The sequence below is a fragment of the Pinus tabuliformis genome, chromosome 8 (assembly GCF_031772625.1).
Source record: "Pinus tabuliformis cultivar Carrire ecotype Pingquan chromosome 8, CPIR1, whole genome shotgun sequence".
Classification (NCBI taxonomy): domain Eukaryota; kingdom Viridiplantae; phylum Streptophyta; class Pinopsida; order Pinales; family Pinaceae; genus Pinus; species Pinus tabuliformis.
This window is the reverse complement of record NC_142294.1, coordinates 910,232,406-910,250,378: the sequence shown is the minus strand read 5'-3', so window position 1 is coordinate 910,250,378 and position 17,973 is coordinate 910,232,406.

The window sequence follows — 17,973 nt, the reverse complement described above, 5'->3', positions numbered from 1 at the left end:
GGTAATCAGTAATGCAACAATCAGGGGTAGATCTAAGGAGGATCTAAGAGCTATCACAAGGGCAGTTAGAGAGTTTGTGAATTAGTTGTTTAAATCATAAACAGATCCCAGAGATTGACTGAAGCGACATTCATCTACTTTGCATTTGCATAGCAAATGCAGTTCGAAAGCTACCTGGCACGACTTCAGACTCCGTCTGTAAGTTTATGAAATAGACAACAAGGAAGATAAACAAACAAACTAATTCGTCCCCAGCAGAGTCGCCATTTTGTTACAAGGAAAAGTGTCTACTCAGAACTGCTTATCCCACTAAGGTGTGATAGCTGCCTTAGAAACAAACAAAGTAAAGCTAATTTCATTTTTCCTTTATGAAGTATAGATAGAGAAGAACAAAGAAGACCAACCTCTGTCTTGCGCTAATCTCCTGGTTCGATTCCTCTCTTCCTTGATAGTCTCTCGCTACTTGTTCCCTTGCACGCCCAGCTTCACAGAGTACCTGTAAGATCACAGTAGCATAGCACTATACAAGAACATGGATCTATAATCATAAACAATCTAGGATCAGATGTAAATTGACCATACAAATGCAGCAAATATAAATGGCACAAGAGTATGGAGGAAAACTTGAATAGCTTTTATTGATAAACAAGAAAGAGCCAAGGGGAGTTACAACCAGTTGTTCTGACCCAGCATCATCCTCTCAGTAAGGAAGCCCCTCTTCACCTCATACAAAGCTTAGATCACCCAACAATCTGATGTCTGTCTCAAGAAACCAACAAAAATTCCTTACAATATGCAAAATTCCAACCTCTCGATCTCTGGGATGAGGGATCCATATATAGATATCTGTAAGGGAGATGAGTCAGCTTGTGACTTGATTAGTGTCTTCCCTCTGATAGTTCTTGCTTCCACTTGGAGATTGATGATCTCTTAGTCATCCTTGGTCGAATTCAGAGAGGCAAGTGTCACAAGAGAAGTTTCTGGAAGCTTCCATTGCCTCTCCACCTCACGGAATGACACTGCCATTTGTCATTTCTCACTGATCGCACCCCATAGAAGGGATTTTTGAAATGCAACGCACCCACACAGTTTGTTTAGGTGAGATGCAACGCACTTTTCCTATGGAGCTGCTGAAATGATCCTGTTTTGACTAATTCTGAGCAGTTTTTCATGGAGAACTTCTGGGAGAAGCTGTAATCAGTTGACCTTGTTCCTTTAGGGGTTAGAACAACACTTTTAGGGACTTAGGAGCCCTTGGTTTATGGACATTTCATGCTTGGGGTTGCAGTGCCCAAAAATGTCTATAACAGGGATCTCCCCAGTAAGAAGTCCCAATTAGACCTCAAACCATTTGGTGTAGGAGTCCCAGCAGTGGGTTGTAAGGTAATGCCTTGACTGCGGTGTCGCACAGAGGCAAGTAGAATAACTCTATCAACAACAAGGGTGTGACTAATGCAGTAAGTCAAAGAAGGTGTATGAGAGGTTCCAACACTTCGAAGGGGGAAGGAGGTGAAGGTGAGTTCCAGGTTGAAAGGGATCAGTCCCAACTTGGCTAGGAACACACAACATAAAGGACATGCACAACTTCTGGTGGAGCAGTCCACTCGGATGTGGCAGTCACATCATACAAGGTAAGATAACACGTACAACACTCACGGATCAGTACGAGACGAGTGTGACAGTTGTTATAGCAAGGTTTAAGTGAAAGATCTGTTTGATGTCCGACAGATCAGTTGACACGGATGGTGACAACATTAACAACATATGCAACACATTAACAACAAGATTCATATAATTGCATGTGAATTAGTTCATACAAAAGTACGTAAGTTAAACAACACATATCATTAAATAAACCAGAGCATTCCAACTAAAATAACAACATATGCATGAACATGTGTTGGCTCTTATTATATAAAGAAGTGTAAGTCACAATCATACAATACATCCATGTAAATCAGCTAGCCCCAACAGTGGAACGTACAACAACATTTGCCTGCTCCTCCAAAGAGATGTACCAGCTCTGTGCAGTGAGAAGCCAAGGCACATTACAATATTGTTTGAGCCTTCTTCAAAATAGTCTTAGTAGAAACTTGACTGACCAAAAACCTATACAATGAGTTATGAGAGACTATTTATAGCAAAGGATGGGGTGACCCTTGACATTCCCCTTTGTGACAGTTCAACTACCCTCATGACTCTTCACCTACTCTATGACTGTTACATCCAACTGTTGACACTTGACTTACATTTGACATGACTCAACATTACAATGAATATGTACTCATGTGAGACAACATGGCTTGAGCAAGCCTTGCAAGACATCAGTGACACTCGGTCCATTGTGGTGAGACCAACTCTTTGACATGCTTGTGATGGTGAATTTGGTAAGCTGATGCCAAGCTTGGTCATCCATGATGGTGTGCATGCACCTCATGGTGACATCTTGCTGAAGCGAACTCTTTCTTTCATTGCAACCAATGCATTGGTTCGACCCCTTCATCCAACTCGTCTGCTAACATGCGTATGGTCTTCTTGGGTGCGGCTGAACCAGCATCACACTGATGCATAGTGTCTGTGTTGATCTTCAAGTGTGTGCTAGTGGTCATGCGCATCAACTTTCTGAAGTACCCATTTGGCTCCAATTGGACTTGCTTCTTGTCTTCGCCTTGGTGAGTGTGTTGAATAGGATGGATTGCATGTGTGCACACAATGACATGGATGATGTTGAATCCCATGCATGTGATCAATCACACTTCTCACCATGTATGCTCTATGTTAGTTTCTGGGATGGATCTTTAACTTGTACGGGAGTAGTTCCACCCGTGAGCGCACGTTGTGCCCACTACTGTTCATGATCCTGCTACAACTCATTTGTTTGTCTGCACAACTTCATGTTCTTCCTGAGTTGCTGCTTCAGCACATGCAACTCCTTCTTTGTTACATCTTCTACCTTCGCACGATCTTCATGTCGCACAGTCACTCCATAGCCAGGGTCTCCAAAGTTGCTTTCATCATCAATGGACCTACATTAGCTTGCAACCTTGTTTCACCTTCGTGTTGTCAACAACCCTCCTCTTGCATTCGTTGCATTTGGTATGTTGTCTTCAGCTGGTGTTCATGATGCTTCTCACTGTGATGCTACACTTGATGTCCTTGTGTATGAACAACTGGATGTCTTCATGAGTAGGCAAGCTCATAGAAACTTGATCGAATGCATCCCCAAGCGTGCTCTAAACGGTGCCCTTGTCTCTGCTCTCTTGCAAACCATTATACCTGTATTCTTGAGAGGCAGATGAACACCTGCGATACCTGGAGACATGGAAACAGTCATAGCAAGCAATCTGTCAGTTGAAAACCAAAATGAACATGAGAACTTACTTGCACCATACTTGGGTGAATGATCATGAAGGTTGCGCAATTTCGGCCAAGAGGTCAGGAGACTGACTACCAAGACTTCTCAAGGCATAGTCTAGGCTACTGGGAGACTAGCTGAATGCTGGAATTGCACAATGCACAGTCTAGTCTGGCTATTGACTACTAGGATTGCGCAATGTGTAATTCTAGCTAGGAAAGACTGCTGGCTTAGGGACAAATCTGCGCAATTTCTTGGGACAAGTAGCCATTGTCCTCCAGAAATACATGAAACAGTACTGCAGGCCAATGCCGATAGGAATGCGCAAATCTGGAGAGGAAAGTGAGTCTTCCTTTCCCAGATTGCGCAATGCAGCCTTGGTGAAGGCAAAGCCCGGGCCAAGGTTGGCCCAACGTGCTGATGGGCGACTGAAAGCAAGTAAGTCAATGAATGCATGGCGAAATTAAGTGATAGTAGAATTGAATACAAAACATGAATGAAAGATTCAGAAAACAGATCAACATGCATGTGGGTGAGGTATTTCGCCAGTTGGGCTAACGTCCATGCAAAATAGTTTTATGCATGCGACAGTAGTGAGATAGCAACAAAAACTGAAACAGAGCTAGGAAAAGCTAGTATATATGTAAATGATAGCAAGAATTCAAATAAATCAAGAAAATAGTACTCCTACAAGAGAAAACAAAAAAATCTATAGAAATGCAGCACAAGGCATGGGAAGCAGGCTTACCCCAAAACAACGGAGATGAATGTGTCGACTGCTCCTAGATGTGGTGTGGGATGTCAGAGCTGCAAGGTTGATGTGAGGAATGAGCTTTTCAATGTACGCTTGGTGAGTTTTGATAACATTGAGGTTGTGATGCGCATGCCACAAATCTAGGGGAAGTGACACTTGGTGGGAGGTTTCAGAATTGCTCCTTGCATGTAACCTCCAACTACTAAACATAGATCCTTGCAACAAGGGATGCCTTTGCATGCTACCTTGGGAGAAGCAGCCCATGCATGCAAGTCTGTTTTACTCAGTCTCAGAGGGAACCAATCAACTCAGCTGCACATGCAAGACACTGCTCGACTACTGGAAAAAAATGTGCATTTCTGGCTGGGAGTTGGGCTGGCTACCCAGGAGATTTGCGCAATGTCTGGGGACAGCAGTTGACTGCTACCCAGATTTTTGCAAATCCTGGGTTGAACAACCTATTTCTGGGAAAATTTGCGCAAATCCTGCTGGGAGGGTTGGCTGGTAGGATTGTGCAATCCTGGAGCCCAACAGGCTGTCAGAGAGGATTGTGCAATTCTTGGAGGGAAGGATAGTTTCCCTCCAGAAATACACAATTTTCAAGGGGAATCTACTCAGCCTGTAGCTGGACCAAGTCTGGGTGAGCAACCTACGAGGGGAATGGATCAACTGTGATCGACAGGCTACCTTTGTGCGAGGAAAACACTTGAAGCTTGAGTACTTGATTAAGCAATACAACGTGTTGTGTAAGGTTGTTAGAGAGGCTGCACAACAGGCTAAGGAAAAATTTTCGAGGGTGGTTGTAGACATTATAATACTTGGCGACACACTGGTAGAACTCTAACTCTTTGAATGGACCTTGTTCGTGAAAAGCAAGTCTAACACCTCTAGAAGCATTGTTCAACTCTCAGCTCATATTGGTTTCACACTAGTTTGATTGTAAGATGTAGCATCTACCAGACTCTTGGTCGATTGACACACAGTCCAAGCCAAGGCAACACAGTTGTTTCGATTGGGGTTGAGGGGTATATAGTTGCACGAGCAATATAGTCGTTAGATTCTTATTTTCATCTTTGGTGTTGCTCCACTGTCAGCAGGCCTAGATAGTACCCCAGTGGAGTCACATAGGAATACAAGCATGGCTCTGCTGCTAGTGAGCTTGGTTAGTACCCCAGTGGAGTTACTTGCATCATCTCCCTGTGCAGGAAGCCTTTCTCTTCTTTCGCCTTATTCATTTTTCATTTTTATTTTTTTTACTTTTCATTTTCTTCATTTTCACTGTGCATGGCACTTATTCATTTCAGAGGTGGAAAAGGTATCTCGACTTATTGAGATTAGAAGAGGTTGTTCCAGTAGAGAAGTATTTTATTATATCTCTAACGTTCCTGTTAATTTTTTCACCCTCACCTTACTCTACTTGACTAAGCTGACAAGGGTTAACCCAAAAACAATCGACTAGAGAAGGTGACACTAGTTAGCATGTAAGCGTTGTGTTTACACCAATGTTCACTTCGAACAATACATATTTTCCTTCAACGTATCATGGACTAAAATTAACAAGCTCATCATACAGAGGCAAGATGAAAGACAACCAAATAGTGATAGCTATACAAGCCCTCTTGTACTTTACCCAGTTCGCTTCAAGAGTCATACATGGTTTCATGCAAAACTAACCTATGAATGAAACAAGCGAAAAAACTAACAATCAACAAAGCAAAGCAAGAGAAGAAGAAAAAATGAAAGTGAAGCAAGTAAACAAACAAACAAGCAAACAAAGCATGTAATAAAACAAGCATGCAAGCAAACAACTGAAAGAAAACACTACTCCTACTCCTACACTAACAGTACATGGGCCTGATCATGTGAAGTGATACTTCCAATGCAGCCACCGACGCATTGGTAGACCCATGTTGGTGAAGGCTTGGTCTATGAGCAACCCAGTTGTGCGAACCAGCAAGCAAGAAAGATATAACAATGAAGACAACCACACTTCATGATTCAAAGTGCCCATGGGACATAAGTGAGTGCATGTGCATGATGGGCAGTCTGCAGACTTATCATGGTGTTGTGTGACACTATGTGCAACTTTGAAGCATAAGCACACTGTTGACTATGACATGCAAGCAAACGAAAGAAACAAAGATAACTTGTGTTGCGCACAAGTGCTTGCAATATAAGACTCCTCTAATGCATGAGCAATGGGATCATGTATTTCGAGTGGAGGAAGTAAAATCTGAATGTTGGATTGATCTTGGGTACATACAGATGAGTGATGAGGAGCCATGAGTGTTTGAAAAATTTCCTGATCGGAATCGAAACCAACCTCAAGAAATTGAAGACCTGACATAACCATCAGCTTAGGTTGAAGTGCCTCGGCAGTCTGTGGGGTTTCGACTTCATTGATAGATGGATCTTCGTAGGCCAGTGGCTTAAATGGATTAACAATGAGTGAATCAACATCGTGATTAGATGATGAGGTGAAGAGATCATGACTACCAAGATTAGAAAATTCAGGATGTTGGTCGGCATCCTCATGGTTTGACGAATCACCTAGAGGGGTAGATGAAAAGCGAAAAAAATCATCCTCTATGTTTTCGAAAAAGATAGATGAAGGATCAAGTGGATTTTAAACAAGTAACTTATCCTCTTTGTTTTCGAATGATGGACTACCATCTAGTGAGTCCTGCGAGTGATCAACAATGGGTGCAGCCATGGATGAAGATACAGATGCAAAATCATGGATGGTAGGTTCACTAAAAAGGTTAGGAAAGGACGGAGGGGACTCGGACATAAGGGAGTCATCCTTCGCTAAGTATTGATGTTCAAGGTCCCACTCATACTCTCCATGAATGACAACACATGTTGGTTATGCAACACTGACTACGTCAGTAGGTTGTTCCCTGTTCACAATAAGTGGAGAGTCTAGAATGGATGAACACAAGACAACATCATCCGGAGGAACACCTAAGTGTGAAGACTGAGGTCGAAGAAAAGAATGCATATGAGAACTCGAAGGACTCACAACCAAATCTGCATGAAAATAAACTGGAGTGATGTTGGGAGAGTGTGAAGGATGAACAGGTGTGTGAGCATGATCGTCAACATCACTCGACAGTGGTGGAGCTGCTAAATGAGAGGGAGGTGGACAGTCAGTTGAGAGAGTGCCCGCTCCTACATGAGATTGCATAGTTCCATCAATGAAGAATGTTGAACGAGGCTTGATATCAAGCTTCCTCTTGGGATGGACAGATTTCTTAAGGCAATACTCGAACCGGTCCCAAAGATAAGCAAATTTCATCTGGCTCTTCGGAGCTTGAAACTACAAGTCACGAAAGCACTACCAAAAATCAATAACGGATTCATGCAGAGCCCTTCATTGTTGTAAAAGTTTCTGGTCAAGATAGTCTAGATCAAAATGATAGAACGTGTCTTCAATGAGATCACAAAAGTGCTCAAACGAGCACATGTGTTAGCCGGTAGGCTAAGCACCCAATGAAATGGAGATTCGCAAAGTGTGTATGCAAGCAACAAACCAGCCTGTTCGTCAAAAAACTCATCTTCCTCATAAGTCATGAAAAGAAAGTTATATAACTGCTTAGACCAGGCCACTTCACCTTCACCATCATACGTGTGAGTAGCTAAGTGATCAAAAAGCTTCCCCGAGATGGAGATCTTCATGATTCAAAAAACACCTTAGGGGAAGAAGAGTGAAAGACTCCATGAAAGATATGCAAAGGTTCACAACTGGATGAGAGGACACAGCTTGTCATCAGGCCCTCCTTCTAGTGCCAGAAATTTTGACGGTGTTGGAACCGCCAACATGCCAAGGGGATCTCCCCGTTAAGAAGTCCCAATTAGACATCAAACCATTTGGTGTAGGAGTCCCAGCTGTGGGTTGTAAGGTAATAACTTGACCGTGTTGTCGCACAGAGGCAAGTAGAATAACTCTGTCAGCATCAAGGGTGTGACTGACGGAGTGAGTCTAGGAAGGTGTATGAGAGGTTCCAACACTTCGAAGGGGGGAAGGAGGTGAAGGTGAGTTCCAGGTTGAAAGGGATTCATCCCAACTCGTCTAGGAACACACAACAGAAAGGACATGCACAAATTTCAGTGGAGCAGTCCACTCAGATGCGACAATCACATCATACAAGGTAAGATAACACATACAACACTCACGGATCAGTCTAAGACGAGTGTGATGGTTTTTATAGAAAGGTTCAAGTGAAAGGTATGTCTGATGTCTGACAGATTAGTCGACATGGACGGTGACAACATTAACAACATATGCAACACATTAACAAAAAGATTTATATCATTGCATGTGAATCGGTTCATACACAAGTACGTAAGTTAAACAACACATATCATTAAATAAATCGGAGCAGTCCAACTACAATAACAACATATGCATGAAAATGTGTTGGCTTTTATTATATAAAGAAGTGTAAGTCACAATCATAAAATACATCCATGTAAACCTACTAGCCCCAACAATGGAATGTTACAGCCACATCCGCCTACTCCTCCAAAGAGATGTACTAGCTCCGTGCAGTGGAGAAGCCAAGGCATGTTACAATAATATCCAAGCCTTCTTCAAAATAGTCTTACTAGAAGCTTGGTTGACCAAAAGCCTATACAATGAGTTATGAGGGACTATTTATAGCAAAGGGTGGGGTGACCCTTGACATTCCCCTTTGTGACAGTTCAACTACTCTCGTGACTCTTCACCTACTCTATGACTGTTACATCCAACAGTTGACACTTGACTTACATTTTACATGACTCAACATTACAATGCACATGTACTCATGTGAGACAACATGGCTTGAGCAAGCCTTGCAAGACATCACTGACACTTGGTCTGTTGTGGTGAGACCAACTCTTTGACATGCTTGTGATGGTGAAGCTGGTGAGTTGATGCCAAGATTGGTCGTCTATGATGGTGTGCATGCACTTCATGGTGACATCTTGCTGAAGCTAACTCTTGCTTTCGTTGCAACCGATGCATTAGTTCATCCCCTTCATCCAACTCGTCTGCTAACATGTGCATGGTCTTCTTAGGTGCGGCTGAACCGACAACAAACTGATGCATAGTGTCCATGCTAATCTTCAAGTGTGTGCTAGTGGTCATGCGCATCAACTTGTCGAAGTACCCATTCCGATCCAGTTGGACTTGATTCTTGTCTTCACCTTGGTGAGTGTGTTGAACGGGTTGGATTACATGCGTGCGCACAATGAAATGCATGATGTTGAATCCCTTACATGTGATCAACCACATTGCTCACCATGTCTGCTCAGTGTTAGCTGCTGGAATGCATCTTTAACTTGTCTGGGCACAATTTCACCCATGAGCGCATGTTGCGCCCACTACTGTTCCTGATCCTGCTGCAACTCATTCATTTGTTTGTGCAACTTCATGTTATTCCTGAGTTGCTGCTTCAGCACATGCAACTCCTTCTTTCTTACATCTTCTGCCTTCACGCGATCTTCATGTCGCGCCACCACTCCATAGTCGAAGTCTCAAAATTTGCTTTCATCATCAATGGACCTACTTGAGCTTGCAACCTTGTTCCGCCTCCATATTGTCAACAACCCTCCTTTTGCATTCTTTGCATTTGGTATGTTTTCTTCAACTGTTGTTCACGATGTTACTCACTATGATGCTGCCACTTGATGTCCTTGTCTATGAACAACTTCATGTCTTCGTGAGTAGGCAAGCTCATAGACACTTGAACGACTGCATCCCCAAGTGTGCTCTAAACAGTGTCCTCATCTCTACTCTATTAGAAACCATTGTACCTGTACTGTTGAGAGGTAGATGAACACCTACGATACTTAGAGACATGGCAACACTCATCGCAAGTAATCTGTCAGTTGAAAACTAAAATGGACATGAGAGCTAACTTGCAACATACCTGGGTGAATGATCATGAAGGTTGCACAATTTCGGCCTTGAGGTCGGGAGATTGACTGCCAAGACTACTCAAGGCGCAATCTAGGCTGCTGGGAGATTGGATGACTACTAGAACTACGCAATGCATAGTCCATTCTGGTTGTTGACTGCTTGCGATTGCGCAATGTGCAATTCCACCTGGGAAGGATTGCTAGCCTAGGGACATATCTGCATAATTTATTGTGCCAAGTAGCCACTTTCCTCTAGAAATGCACAAAGCAATCTTGTAGGCCAGTGTCGGGCAGGAATGTGCAAATTTGGAGAGGAAGTTGAGCCTTCCTTTCCTATATTGTGCAATGCAGCCTTGGTGAAGGCAGAGCCCGTGCCAAGGTTGGCCCAACTCGCTGACGGGCGACTGAAAGCAAGTAAGTTAGTGAATGCATGGTGACACTAAGTGATAGTAGAAGCGATTGATAGTGCATGCAAAACATGAATGAAAGATTCATAAAATAGATAAACATGCATGTGGGTGAGGCAGTAACATCACAGCGAGTAACATCCGTGCAAAACAGTTTCATGCATGCGACAGCAGTGAGATAGCAACGAAAACTGAAACAGAGCTAGGAAAGCTAGTATATATGTAAATGACAACAAGAGTTCAAATAAATCAAGCAAATAATACTCCTACAAGCGAAAACAAAAAGCAACAGGAATGCAGCACAAGGCATGGGAAGCGAGCTTACCCCAAAACAACTGAGTTGAACTTGCCGACTGATCCTAGATGCAACGTGGGATGTCAGAGCTGCAAGGTTGATGTGAGGAATGAGCTCTACAACATCCTGTTGATGAGTTTTGGTAACATTGAGATTGTGATGTGCATGCCATGAATATAGGGGAAGCGACACTTGGTGGGAGGTTTCGAAATTGCTCCTTGCATGTAACCTCCAACTTCTAAACATAGATCCCTGAAACAAGGGATGCCTTCGCATGTTGCCTTGGGAGAAGTAGTCCATGCATGCAAGTCTGTTTTCTCAGATCCAGAGGAAACCGATCAACTCAGTTGCACATGCAAGAGACTTCTCGACTCCTGGAGAAAAATGTGCATTTCAGGATGGGACCTGGGTTGGTTGCCCAGGAGATTTGCACAATTTCTGGGCAAAGCAGTTGACTACTGCCCAGATTTATGCAAATCCTGGGCTGAACAACATGCTGTTGGGAAAATTTTCGCAAATCCTGCTGGGAGGGTTGGCTGGAAGGATTGCGCAATCCTGGAGCCCAACAGGCTGTCAGAGAGGATTGCGCAATTCTTGGAGGGAAGGTTGGTTGCCCTCCATATATGTACAATTTTCAAGGGCAAGCTGCTTAGCCTGCAGCTAGACCAAGTTCGGGCGAGCAACCTATGAGGGGAATGGATCAACTGTGATCGACAAGTTTCCTTTGTGCGAGGAAAACACTTGAAGCTTGAGTAATTCACGAAGCAAGACAAAGTGTTGTGTAAGGTTGGTAGGGAGGCTCCAAAATAGGCTAAGGAAAAATTTTGGAGGGTGGTTGTAGCCACTACAACACCTTCCTCAACCTAGTCAAATCCAACCAAGTCAATGATGGTCAAAGCTCTTCAAATCTGGTCAAACTCTGGATTTTGACCCCTGTAATAGATTGGCAATTTCCAGCCCCTGCATGATCCAAATTGGATCCTAGAACACTCTCTAAGTTTTCATGAACTCTGTAAAATTCATGCCAAAGTTTCAAAGTCTTATAAAGATCAAGCTATCATATATATCCTCGTTATAGTTGCAATTTGTGATCAGTGTGGAGCAATGAGGAGCCTCAGTCAAGCGCGCAGACCATCAGCCCATGGCAACATGCGCTATCACAAAATAGCAAAATTAGAGGCCAGCTCAAGAAATGGGGGCAGTTTCTGATATGCGATTAGTGAAAAATAAGGAAGGGCAAACCCCTCAAAGAAGGAAGGGCTGCAAGCCCCCGGACTCGAAAAATCGTAAAATGTAAGGGATATCATTCCAATTCCGTCAGAAGCGGGGTCCCACAAAAACTGGCAGAATATCGAAAGGGCTCCGAGCAATAAGAGGTTTCAATCAAGTCCCACCCGATGCCACACAATGGGTGCCACGTGTCCGGCGGAAGAGAGAGAAAACTGCTCACATCCGACGGGTAAACGTCATGTTACTTATCCGCCCGATATGGATGATGATCGTAGGATTTGGAGGCTCCAGATCAATGGTGGAGACGCGTTTCGATGGATGACCGAATTTGAAAGGGTCAACAAGCAGATTTGTATAGGATTTGAAGTCTGACGTGGACGATGCGTTGGCAGAAGGTCGTGTTTCGCAGGCATTTTTGGAGTTAACAGAAGAAATGGTCGTTTCAAAAACATCCAAGAGAACTGAAACTCGGTTCGTTATGAAATGGGTGGCCACCTCCCTGTGAGGCGTTATACAGTGATGATTACGCAAAACAGAGGGATTCAAATAGATAGAGGCAAGGGAATTGGAAAGCTGGGAAGCGGAAATGAACAGTCATAAAGCATATTGGCTTTAAAGCCACAAGCTGACATAGAAAGTGGTAAGTTAGAATCGAGTTAGCAAGTGAGAAGCAGAGACGAGAAGATGAGCTGACCCACAGAAGAAAAGGCAACATCAAGCCAGAGTCAAGACAGAGACAGAGAGAGTCAGAGAGTCTATGTGCTCCAGAGAAGGCTTGAGAGGTTCAAGCGAACTCCTATGTATATGCCTGTCATGTATGAGTCTCAGATTGGGCTCATACTACGGTGACGAATAGAGGTCGAGTTTCAGTAAGGAGAGTCTGTGTACTCCAGAGACTTGGGGGATCCAAGTACAATCCTACTGATTTGTATCTACTGTGTGAGACTCAAATTGAGCTCACTGTTGTAAAAACTCTGCTTTGAAAACATAATAGAGGGGCCACCATTGAAGGCTGGACCAGGAGACTTAGCCCCGGAGTATTGGGTGAACTCCTTATTAAACTTGTTGTGTTTATATGTTTACCTATTATGTTTTCTTTAACTGCTTCAGTGTCTGCGTATTTCGCAATCTTATCGATCCGTTGCATAAAATAACGTAGGCACATTCACGCACATGAGTCTGTAATACCTTATTAATTGTCTTGGATCAATTCCAAATCAAGTGGTATCAGAGCTTTAGGTTACTAAGGTTAGACAAGCTTGTGCTAGATTCTTTTGTTGAATGATAACTAGATCAAAGCTTAAATTAGGAGAAGGAGAGCTGGTTGAAGCTAACCCAGAAATCGAAAGAGTCTATCCTAAGAAGAAAATGTCAAAAGAAAGTCCCGTGGAATCAGACTCCCAGTTCATGGACAGTTTCATGACCATGAGAGCCATGGTAGAAGAAATGTATAGAGAATTTCAGAAAGTTAGATGTGAAGAGTCATTAACCTCCAAACAAGATAAAGGAGTAGAAGAACCTCTTCTAGTTGCCCATCCAGAAGGCAGAGGAAAAGAAGAGAAGCCCTATCCACCATCTCCCTCATCATCACCTTCATCATCATCTTCTTCACACAAAGAAAGCCCTGAAAAGAAAAAGAATAAATCTTCTTTGATTAAATTAGATGTGAAGTTTGATTTGCCAGTTTATGACGGAGAATTGAATGCAGAAAAGCTAGATAACTGGATTAGACAAATTGATGTATATTGCAGAGTGCAGAACATTGATTCAGAAAGGAGAAAGATTCAGCTGGCTAGCCTACGCCTTGGAGGCACCGCCCTGGTATGGTGGGAAGGCAGGACACAAGCTGATTTGAAGAAGCATGGTAAAATTCTTTCTACATGGAATGAATTTGTTTCTGCAATTAAAAAACAATTTTATTCACTAGCTTATATGTAGCAAGCTCTGATGAGTTGGCAAACTCTTCGCCAATTGAAAGGGCAAAGTGTACAAAGTTACACCCAAGAATTTAGGAAAGGAGATTTGATTCTAGGAATTTCTTTAGACTCACCTGAAGCTTTGCTGAAGTATATAGGTGGCCTACATAGTTATTTGAGACATACCATTCTCATGTTTAATCTCACTAGCATAGATGAGGTATCTGTTGAAGCTACACATCTAAAGGCTAGAGGCAAGAATGTGAACCCAGAAGTTGGGGGATCATTAAAACCCACTGCAAACAAGAACAAGGAAAAGAGAAAAAAGAAATGGAAAGAGAGGAAGGAAAATGATGTACAAAAGACCAAACCTTCATGCACTCATTACAAGAAGGATGGGCATGATGATTAACACTGTTGGATTCTGCATTCGGAGCTGAAACCCAATAAGTACGATGGAAAAAAGAAGAATATTGATGCCGCTATTCAAAAGGATTTGGGGTCAGACTCAGGGGATGAAACAACAACCGCAACCATAGGTATAAAAGGTAAAAATTCTTAAGCATCTGCTAGTAATTCTTCACAATCTACTGATAACGAAGAAAATGAGAGGAAAATACATAATCTTTTTCATATTAGAGTTATTTCCAAGCATCAAAAGATTGATACTTTGTTTGATAGTGGCTCACAAGTAAACTTAATTTCTGAAGCAATTGTAAAGAAACTGGGATTACTAACCACACCTCACAAAAAGCCATATCCATTAGATTGGTTATGTGATAAAGCAAAGCTACAAGTGACTAGACAATGTAAACTTAGGTTTTCTTTTGGGTCAGCATTTGTAGATGAGGTTGAGTTAGATATTGTTCCCTTGGATATATGTGGAATTGTTTTAGGAAGTCCTCACTTGTATGATAGAAAAGCCATTTTCTATAGAGCTGAAAACAAGTATCAACTCGTTAAAGATGGATTTGAATATACTGTAAGAGCTCATAAACTCAATAATAATTACACTCTCATAAACTCAGGGTAGATGAAAAGAATTGTAAATTCATGCAAGCAATTTTTACTGATAGTTGTAAAGGAAAGGAAACATGATAAAACCAATGTATTTGAAGGCTGTAATGCTAAACAGCAAGTTGATTTAGAAAAAGTCGTTTCAGAATATGATATACTATTTCAAGAACCTAAAGGTCTACAACCCAAAAAGGAAATAGTACATGATATTAATTTGCAGCAAGATGATCCATTGCCTAACATCGGAATGTACAGGTTGTCCACTTTAGAGAATGCAGAAATCAAGAAGCAGGTATAGGAGCTCCTCGAGAAAGGGTTCATAAGACCTAGCACATTACCTTGTGGGTCTCCAATTTTCTTGGTGAGAAAGAAAGATGGCTCATGGAGAATGTGCATTGATTACCGAGCACTGAATAAGATAACGATAAAAAATCGTTACCCCCTTCTTCACATAGATGATCTATTAGATCAGTTGAAAGAAGTTGTTTACTTTTCCAAGTTAGACTTGCATAGTGGCTACCATCAGGTCAAAGTTGTAGAGCAAGATGCACGGAAGACTGCTTTCAAAACAAAGCAGGGATTGTATGAGTGGTTGGTTATACCTTTTGGCTTAACTAATGCTCCTGCTACTTTCATGAGAGTAATGAATGATGTACTCAGGCCTTTTATTGATGATTTTTTCATTGTATATTTAGATGACATTCTTATATTTAGTAAAACATGGGAAGAACATTTGAAGCATGTAAAGCAGACTCTAGATGATTTGAAAAGAGAAAATCTTTGCGTTAAACTATCAAAATGTGAATTTGGCAAAACATATTTGAATTATTTGGGTCATATTGTAGGGGGTGGTGAATTGAAGATAGATCCCTCTAAGGTTGCAGTCATTGTAAACTAGCCTAAACCCAAATCTGCTACAGAAGTTAGAAGCTTCCTAGGAGTAGCACAATATTGGAGAAAGTTTATTTCTAACTTTTCCTTGATTGCAGCTCCCTTACATGCTTTAACAGGATTGAACAAGGTGTTTCAGTGGGGAGGCAAATAGCATAAAGCCTTCGACACCTTAAAAGAAAAGATTAGTACAGCACCAATACTAGCACTGCCCAATCTTCAAAGACCCTTTGAGATTGAAACAGATGCCAGTGACTATGCCATGGGAGCAGTGTTGATGCAGCATGGTAAACCCATATGTTATCATTCTGAGACATTTAATTCTACAGTAGTTAATTATCCCACATATGATAAAGAATTGTATGCATTAGTATAGAGTGTGAAAAAGTGGAAACATTATCTAATGGGAAAAGAGACAGTTATACATACTGATCATCAACCACTTCAATATTTACACTCACAAACTAAGTTGCAGCAATCAAGACATTATAGGTGGATGGGTTTTCTACAACAGTTTCATCTTGTCATCAGATTTAAAAAGGGCATACGCAATAAAGTTGCAGATATGTTGTCTAGACCAATCATAAATGCATCTACTATACTTAAGCATAATTCAGTATTGCATGAAAGCTACATTGAACAATATGCTCAAGATATATATTTTAAAGATGTATACGAAACTTTAAGTCATGGAAAACAAGTAGAAGAATTGGATTATCATGTTAAGGACCAACTCTTGTATCATTTGGGAAAGTTATGCATTCCTCAAATCAGAAGAGTAAAGATAATTCAAGAAGCACACACTTCTCTAATATCAGGTCACTTTGGTGTAAGTAAAACAGTTGCACAGCTGCAAAGATTTTGTTATTGGCCAAAAATGAATGAGACAGTTTCTAGATATGTAAGAGGGTTTACTATGTGTGCTAAAAGCAAGCCCAGCAATAGAAAACTAGGCTTGTACACTCCATTACCAGTTCCTTCTCATCCTTGGGAAAGTATTTCCATGGACTTTGTTGGGGGAATGCCTAAATCTAGAAAAGGTCATCACTATTTATATGTTATTGTGGATCGGTTCAGCAAAATGTGTATTTTAATACCTTGTAACAAACAGATTACAGCTGAACAAACAGCAAAGTTGTTCTTTTAGCATGTATGGGTTCATTTTGGATTACCCACTTCCATTGTATCTGATCGATATTCCCGATTTATTGGGAATTTTTGGTCTAGTCTTTGGGAACTGATGGACACGAGATTGAAGAAGAGCACAACCTTTCATCCACAAACAGATGGCCAAACAGAGGTGGTCAATAGGACAGCGATCCAGTTGCTTAGAGGCTATTGTAGCAAGCATCCCAAGCTTTGGGATGAACATTTGTGTTATGTGCAACATGCTTACAATCGTGCTAAACATTCTTCTACACAGAGATCTCCTTTTGAGACCTGTTTTGTTTTCATACCAAGGTCTCCCTTGAAATTTTTCTTTGGTAAAGACATAGCGGTTGGTGGACACAGTGATGTGGACAAGGCAACCAAGTTCATTGAAAAAATCCAAGAGATTCACCAGGAAATACAGGAACAGCTGGAAAAGAACCAAGCCAAGTACAAGGCAAGGCATGATAAGCATCAGACTGAGCATAGTTTCCGAGTTGGTGATCAAGTCTGGCTGTATATCATCAAAGACAGAATGCAAGGTGAAGGTAATAAGTTGAAGTCGATAAGGTATGGACCTTTCAAGATACTTGAGAAAATCGGTGAGAATGATTTTTGCCTTGATTTTCCAACTTACATGCACATCTATTCAATAGTTAATGAAAAAAGCTTGAGACTGTTTGAACCTTCATTAATTGAAGATCCCGAAGAGCAGAGTCAATTTCCTTCTATTAATGATCTGTTGCCTGAATATCTCAATGAATTGCAGGAAGATACAATTCTAGACAGAAAGGTGAGAACTACGCTCAGAGGGGATGTTGAGTACCTTAGGATTGGGCTCAAAGGTTCAAAACCAAGCAGTGCAAGATGGATAGAAATTGGGAAAGTGAGGAATCTATACCCTCACTTGATTGATGCTTAAAAACCAACTTTTGGTGGTCCAAAAGCCTTTTTAGTGGGAAGGTCGTGATCCAAATTGGATCCTAGAACACTCTCTAAGTTTTCATGAACTCTATAAAATTCATGCCAAAGTTTCAAAGTCTTATAAAGATCAA